Raw genomic sequence first — 8,565 nt, 5'->3', positions numbered from 1 at the left:
GTTGGCACATACTAATTTCTTAAAAATAACAAGTCAGGAGACAGACCTCCCAGGAATACCCCACCTGAAACTGAGATGTAGGATAAACTCAACTTTCTGCACCTGAGATTGAAAAAAAATAAAAAGCATAGTTATGGGGGTCAGCGGTGGCTTCAGAGCCAGTGTAGCTGAGTGTGTGACTTACTCTCCCAGGACCTCAGTGTCTCCCATCTGTATAAGGGAGATCATTGCAACTCTTTGGCAAGCTTATATGGCCAGGGGTCTGTCCTGGCTCTGCATATCCAAGAGGATATGAAGCCTGTCCTCCCAGGGTGGGTCCTCCCAGGGGAGCCCACCTCTGAAGAGATCTAGAGCACATCAGAGAGCTCCATGACCTCTGACACCAGAGCAAGAACATATGTGCTTCAGTGGGCTCTGGGATCCGGGCTCTATCAGTGAGCTTGCCCTCTTGATACAGATCATGGTAAATTGCAGGAGTTGGGGGGGTTCCTTTGGGTTCCAAAGAAGAAGAAGATGGATGGATAGAGATAGAGATAGAGACAGAGATAGAGTTAGAGATATATAGATATAGATTTTAAGTAGGCTCCATGCCCAACCCAGGGCTTGAACTCACAACTCTGAGATCCAGACCTGAGCTATCATCAAGAGTTGGATGCTTAACAGACTGAGCCACCCAGGCATCTCAAGAAAATGTCATTTTCTGACTGTTCATTATGTGCCAAGCAACTACTAAGTATATCTGCTATTCATTTCCTAGTTTCATCCTTCTTGCAAAGAGGAAATTACATTCCAGATGACTGAGGACAAAACTTGGGCTCAGAAAGTGACTGGACCAAGGAATCCTCTCTGCCCCCTCTCCCATCACCATCTCACCCCTTCACTCTCTGTCCCACTGCCCAGTCCTTCTCCACGCAGCGGCCAGAGTGAGCTTTCCAAAACAATGAGTACTTGTGACATTCCTCTGTTAGTGACCTTGTTCAGGAAAGGTATTCCCGGGGCCCTTGGGGAAAAGTCCAAAGTCCTAAACATGACATGATTGGGGTCTTGCATGGAAAGCCTGGTTCCTGGAAACTTCACTTCCACCCCTCTCCTCCTGGTTCTCTGACTTTAATCTCCTGGTTTCCACAAAATGCCAGCTCCCTCCTGCCTCAGGGCCTTTCCATAGCCCTTCTAACACCATTAGCCACTTAATCTCTCCTCATCTGAGTTCAGCTTAGATTCATCTTCTCAAGAAAGCCTTCCATGACATTTTACCTCCCCAGGTTGAACTCTATTTTGCTCTATTTTGTAACTCTGAGATTTTTAACATCATTAGGGTAGAACACAGGAAGTTGACAATAGTTGACCATTTTGGACCTCTATCAAATTTTGGCAATTTCCTATGGTTCAATCTAATATTTACAGTGTTATTTCTTCAATGTCAGGCCCCCCTGACATTTACTGAATGCTCACCATTGATACAATGTTCATCATTCTATCACCCCACCCATCATACCTGGACACAAAACAGAACCTCAACACATTTTGGTGAAAGAATAAATAACGAAGTTGCAGGTTGAACCCCAGTCTCTCTGGGGAAGTTTAAGCAACCTGGCATCCAGACTACACTGTCATGGGGGCTGCCTGCCTACCACTTGGCACCAGCCACAGGTTGCAGAGACAGAGGCCAAGGGAAGCGGCCCAGGCCCTGCTGGGTGGACGGCACTGGTCCACAGTAGCTCCAGCTGCCACGCAATCTGACCCCGTCTCCCCAGGCCCGTGTCTGGTTTCACTGGGAAGTGGCCAAAAGGGTTCATCTAGATAAAGAGGCCCAAGTCTGGGGGTGAGACTTCAGGGCTGTCCCTCCCCTGTCTTTAGCGCGCGTGGGCTGGCATTCCAGCCTTGCGGCATGCGTGGTGCCGCGCCCCTGCAGCCACACGGTGGCAGTGTTGGCACCAACTGGGCTCCAGAGGAACGGAAGCCTCAGCCTGGCTCCTGCAAGATGCCCTTAGAGGCTGCGCGGGCAAGGAACGCACACTGTGTGCACAAAGGGCGCTTGTACAGGATGGGCCACGAGTGTGCGAGGCTCGTGTGGGCGGGGGGAACATAGGGAGGGGTCTGCGTGCACAGGTACAAACATGCATTAGGAGCACTGTCGGTGGGTGTGTTTGTGTGCCCTCCTGCACCTGTGTTTATGAGTGTGTCTTTGTGTCTCTGGCTGTGTATAGATGTCCCTATGTGTGTGTGTGTGTGTGTGTGTGCGCGCCTACATCTTTGTGACTAACAGAGTGTGTGTCTGTGTATAGTCACTTTCTGCCTCCGTGCATTTCTGTTTCTTAGCATGTCTTTGCTTTGTGATTGTGTTGATCTGTTGGATGTGTGTGTGTGTGTGTGTGTGTGTGTGTGTGTGTGTGATGGGGCCTCTGGGCCTCTCTGTGAGGAGAGAGCCAGTAGCTGAGGGATGAGTGTGTCTGGGTACTAGGACATCAAGGTCAGAGACTTCTGGAACTCAGCCTCCCTCTCCTCTGGCCCTTATCCCCCCATCACCTGCACAGACAGATGCTCTGATTCTGACCCCAGAGCCCCAGCTGCTGGCTTCACCACTTGGGCCCCCTCCCTCCCGAAGGGCTCTGCCCCTCTCCTTGACCTTCAGCTTTCTCTCCGGGGCCTCCTCTGCCCACACCAGCTCCTGCGGGCTCAGATCCTCATCCAGAGGTAGTCCCAGGGTTCAAGGGTCCTCCCGACCCCGTCCCCCTGATGGAACCAAACCCCCTCCCCAACACCCTGCCTCTGACAGTGTGGAGTCCGCCTGCGGCCTGGGGGGACGAGGTCCTGCCGCCGCCTCCTGCCCTGGGGAAGCTTCTCCGCATATCTAGGGTCCCAAGTGGTTCCTGAAGGAGCAGACTTCAGAGCACAGCATGTCTCCACCCTCAGACCAGAGGCGCCTAGAGATGGGACTCCGCCTCTCCCCTCCGACCTCAAAGTGGAACCACATCTCTGATTCTATCATCCAGGCCTGGAGAGAGTGAGGGTCTCCTGGTTCCTTCTCCAGGCCCCAGCTCTGGCCCTGAACAGACATTTCGCAGCAGGAGTGCCGGCTCCCTCCCAGTCCTCCCCTCCCCCCTTCAGGCGAGGGCCCAGAGGGCCACATCTGGCCACATCCGGCCACCCTTCCCCCATGGTTATTAATAATTGGGTATTAGGCGGGAGGCGACTATTGATTCTGGCGCAGGCGGCTCTGGGTCGGGGTAATTTATGGAAACACTGGCGTCCCCGGTGATAAATAATGAGGTGATCGCAGAGACAGGTCACTAGTGAGTGGCCTCCAGCCCGCTGCCCTGTCCACTAGCACACAAGCTCATAAATGGAGGGAGAGAGGAAGAGAGACCCGGGCTGGCCATAAAGACAAAGGACCGGAGGTGGTGAGAGGCACCGCGAAGACAGGGAAAGCAGAAACACACAGCCCAGGGGGCCATGCGGGGACTGGTGGGAAAGGGGCCGGATTTCACAGAGAGGCAGACGGAATGACAGACAAGGACAGGGACACGGAGCGAGGGAGAGAGGGGGAAAGACCGACACAGCCGGGGAGCCTGAGAAATGAAGAGCAACAGAGCTGGATAGGGCGGGCATAGTGATGGGGAGACGCGGGGACAAAGACAGAGAGAGGTGAGGCCGTGCTACGGAAGGCCAGCTGTGCCGAGGGCCTGCTACATGTTGGCTCTCCGCTGTGTCCTTATTTCCTCATCCTGGCAGCCCAGAGCATGGCCCTCCAGAACCAGCCTGCCTGGGTTCAAATCCCAGCTCCACCTCTGGCCCCAAGTGCATGACCTTGGGCAGGTCGCTTCACTCCCAGGGCCCAGGGCCCCCCCTCTGGAATGTGGAGCCAACATACCTATGCCAATGGCAGTGAAGAGGATTAAACAAATGGGCATCTGTGCCTGGGGACCAGTGCCTGGCACCAGTGGATGCTCTAAAAGCAGGTTTATCCTCGCTCTAGACAATTTCATACAATTCCATTTGATTTAATCCTCTTCCATTTGAGAGAGTGTCTAGTGTACAACAAACAAATCAAGAAAAATGAGATGTGGTCTGATTGGGCAGCTTTGGGGAGACTCCCTGCAAGAAGGAGGGGTTGATATGAGCCTTGAAGTAGAATTAAAAGGAAAGACATTCCAGAAGGCAGTCACAATTTATGCAAAAGCATCACAGATTTCAAGGCTGGAAGGACCTTTGAAAGCCTAGTGCATCTCTAATGCCTGGACTCCCCCTACAGTAGCTCTGGCCAGCACCACCCAGCTTTGACTTGGTCACCTCCAAGGATGGAGAACTCATTACCATTCTTGGGAAACTGACTCTGAGAAGGTCCTTCCTCAAAATCAGGCTTCACACGCTGCCGTCAGATCCCCCACCCCTTGCCCAGCCCAGTGGGGGTGCACTGTGCCCCACTTTTTTGGGGGGAAAGATTTACTTTATTATTCATTTTGAGAAAGAGAGAAAACAAGAAAGAGAGAGTATGTGCACAAGTGGGGAGGAGGGGGAGAGGGAGAGAAACTCCAAGCAGACTCCCCACTGAGCACGGAGCCCGATGTGGGGCACGATCCCACAATCCATGAGATCACCACCTGAGCTGAAACCAAAGTCCCACATTCAATGGACTGAGCCACTCAGGAGCCCCTTGCCACCCCACTTTCTGATCATCAGGTACAACCACTCTCAAGTGCTCCAAACATTCCTGCTGGGCTGGCTGGCTAGTCCCTGCCTGGCCTGGCTGCTCTCCTGGGCAGCTCCAGTGGGGTGAGCCTCCAGGGGCAGAGCCGAGGACCTGCTATGTGCTAAGCAGGGTGGACTACTCCCTTTGACACCAGAGCCCTGAGGTTTCTTAGAGATGTACTAGGTCTGCCCTAGAGTTGAGGGGGCAACCCCTCCCCCTTTCGTCTCCTTTGTCATTAGTTCCGCATAATAAAGAGTAAAAAGACCCTAGTCTACAGGCTGTTGAGGCTACCACCCCAACAGGAAGCAGCTTCCGGCAGTAGGCCTAACGCAGTGTGTCCTACATTGATGTCCTGGCTTTGCCACCCAATGACCAGACGACCTTGTACAGGTCCTCTGACCAGCTGGAGCCCCAGCTCCCTCCAGTGTAATAGAGTTTATGTGTGAGGGGCTTAATGCCAGAGGAAAGCCTTTCCAGTGGTCACTGCTACCATTATCATGCCTCCTTCCCCCCTCCCACCCCTTCCCACCACACACTGGGGAGACTAGGACCCTCTCCTTTAAGTCATTTCCAAATATAAGAGCATCTATGTGTCCCTGGGACGTGTGTCGTGTCATGAATGAGCTTCTCTCTCCTTGTCCTGGTTATGCAGACAGCACAGCTTCCCCCAGCCTCCAAAACCCAGCAAAACTACCTCTACCTACATGCACGAGGGGCTGAGACCAGAGCCAAACAGCTCTGAGCTCTGCGGCACTCCACGAGACCCCCCTCAATGTGGGCATAGGCTGCCATATTGATATTCACTTGGCTCTTTGTCTATTCCTTCCCCCCATCTCCCCTACAAACATGTTCCAAGAGATCTTACTGCCCATCTTCTAGGAATCTAAAGGACTTCTCTCAGCCTCACTGCTCTGACCTACGGGTCCAGCCACCCTATAGACAAGAACATGGGACAGTTGGATCTCATCTTTTCTTGGCAAATCTATCCCTCTCTGGGATTTACACACTTCCTCTTGTTAGAGGCTCATCAATCATCCCTTTATATTCCTTTCTAGAATCTTCACTGAGATACTGAAACTCATACCGTACTACTGTTACTGATAATAGCAGCTAATTAATTTTTTTTTTGTTTTCCCATTTTATAGTTGAGGAAGCTCAGAAAGGTTATATTGCTCACTCCCAGAAACGCAGCTTGTTGGTCTGTGTTCTTTGAAATCTCCCTTCTTCGGCCTTAAAACAGTAATAACCAAGGGACAGAGCTGAAGATGGGTGACTGGGCCAGCGTATGTGTGTTGGGGGGGGGGGTGTTGGGGGCTGTAGAGGAAACTATGTTTAGAATAATGTGTCAGAACCAGCTGTTAGGTGGAGAAGGCATTGAATGTCAGCTTCTGAGCCTGAATTTCATTCTGTGGGCAGTGATGAGCCACGGGAGCCATCTGAGGTTATACCTGAGTGCCTGCCCGAATAATCCAATAGCGGATGAGAGATGAATGGGGTTGGGGCGGGGGGAGAAGCAGGGAGACCTGTGTAGGAAACAGGCCAAGTGACAGAGAGGAGATGCCCATGCCAAGGCGGTAGGAGCAGACAGAGGAGAGGAAAGGTTTGAAGACCAGCACAGAGGCAGGACTGGCTGAATTTCAGCTGATTGGATGGAGTTGGGGGTGGGAGAACGGAAGTCACACAACCTGACCTCATCAATGGAGGGGTGATGCTTCCTTTCATAAGGAGAAAGCAATCTGGCCAAGAGTGAACACTGAGGGGCATGTGGGGTATTCAGCATGGACCCCATAGATTCAGAAGGGCCTGGGAGATGTCAGATGGAGATAGAGTCTGATGCTCAGGAGAGTGGTCTGGGCTGAAAAGAGCCAGGTTTGGCAACACAGGACTGGTAGTTGGAGCTGCTGGAAGGAATTAGATGCTGGCAGGGCAGGTGCCTGCCCAGCTCTGCCTGTGTCCCCTGCAAGGTGAAGCTGGGCCTTTGTGGCTGCCTCCTCCACCAGACTAGGAAGACTGGGGGCTCCTCAGGGCAGCGATCCTGGTCTCCACCCAGACCAGAGCCCTTTTGCTCAGCACAGAACCCAGCACCAGGTGGGGTCGGCCCCTGAGGACGTTACGAGGATGCAGCAATGGAGCTGAGGAGGAGCGACAGCGGTGCCCGCAGTGCAATGGGGGTGGGATTTTGTTCCCAGAGGCCACCTACTGGAGCCTGTAGAGGAGTGGCAGGGCTGCGGAGAAGGCTGTGGCTCCAAGGGGAAGTGATGGGAATGGATAATGATCAGGCAGGCACCCACTGTGTGTCTTGATCTCAGATCATTCCCTTAACAGCCCTACAAGTTGCTGGAGACCTGTGGACACCCTCCACTCTGCTTGTAAAGATCAGTGGTGGGGTCAGACTTTGAACCCAGAGCCTTGATAAAAACAAATCCCTGGGTGAGAAAAAAGCATGGACACAGTTAGACCCCTACCCTGGGCCTCTGGTTCTGCAGGGTCCCTCCCTTCCGCTCCTAAAGGAGCCCTGCTCCCGGTTTCTTGCACAGCAAGTGTGGGAACTACTCTCAGGGCTTGTCCCTCATCCTCCCTGGATGCAGAGACTGCATCAAGGTCACGTGGCTGGTGGCAGAGGCAGGGTTTACCCCAGCTGAATCACCCTGCGGCTTCCCTACGTCTGCAGTTCTTTCTACCTGGAAGGGTTTCTTGCTCATCCCGGGGGGAGATGGGGTCTCCCCTGCAGTGAAGCCTTCCTGCCCAGTCAATGTCCTCGTCCCCTTCTCCTAGCAGTTCAGCCCTTTGTGCATTACTTTGTCCCTGCACTAGTCACTCCCAAGGACAGTGGTTTGGTTAGGGTCTGTCTTCCTTTTCTGTGCCCAGGGGCCCGTTGGGGCCAGAACGGAGTCCCACTCAGCTCCGGTCCCAGTATACAGGGCCTGGCACAGAGGAGGAACCTGTCAACCTGTGCTAAATGCATGAGCAAAAGTGATGGACCGATGGAGCAGTCCCCCTCCAGGCCCTTTTGGAGGGGGTGGGCTGAGCTCCTACCCGGGGTCCACCCCCGCCCCCAGGCCTGTTCCCGCCTGCAGGCTGGGGTGAGAAGGGGGGCTTTGTCCCCGACCTCCAACCACAGGGAGAATAAAAGTTTGTGAAATATTAGTTTAATAAGACATGCGACTACTATTAAGGATCCGAGCGGTCCTTATTTATTATTCATGCGGCCGCGTGATTTAGGGGCAAGCAGGTCCGCGGAGGCTCCAGCTCTGCCGCCTTCCCCCTCTCCCCACCCTCCCCTTTCCACACTCCCACCCAGTGCCCCCTCTCTCCCTCCTGCTCTCCCCCTCCGCCCCCATCAGCATTGCGCAGGCACATTCTCCAGCCTGGTGCATGATGGTTCGGTGGGGAGGGCTGCGACCCAACACCCTCGGGGCCCCACTGGACCGTGGTAACATGTGACTCTCTTTAAAGCTAGGGGAAGGCCCGAGCTGCCCAGTCCTGTGCGCCGAGAGGGTTCTACAGCTTTGTGGACAGCCACACGAGCGGGCCTAGGGTTCCCTCCTTTATTCCATCCGTTCTCTCGGCTTCCGTCCCTCTTCTCTTTCCCAGGTCGGGGACTTCCGAGAGTAGAACCGTTGGAAAGACTGGGGGAGAACCCCATTCCTTACTCCAGTCCGGTCCCAGCTTGCTGTGTGACCTTAATTAGATCCCTTGCCTTCTCTGGGCCTCAGGAATCCCTCTAAAACTAAAGGTTGGAGTGAATGACCCTAAAATTTCCCAGATATTTTGGGGGGGGGGGTAGGGGGAAGAGATTACATACAATGCAATGCACACATCTTTAAGTATCCAATCCTTAAATATTGATAGATGTAATATACCGATGAAATCAC

This window comes from Mustela nivalis (assembly GCF_964662115.1).
Source record: "Mustela nivalis genome assembly, chromosome: 13".
NCBI lineage: Eukaryota > Metazoa > Chordata > Mammalia > Carnivora > Mustelidae > Mustela > Mustela nivalis.
The sequence above is the reverse complement of the archived record's forward strand: the minus strand, read 5'-3'. Positions refer to the sequence as shown.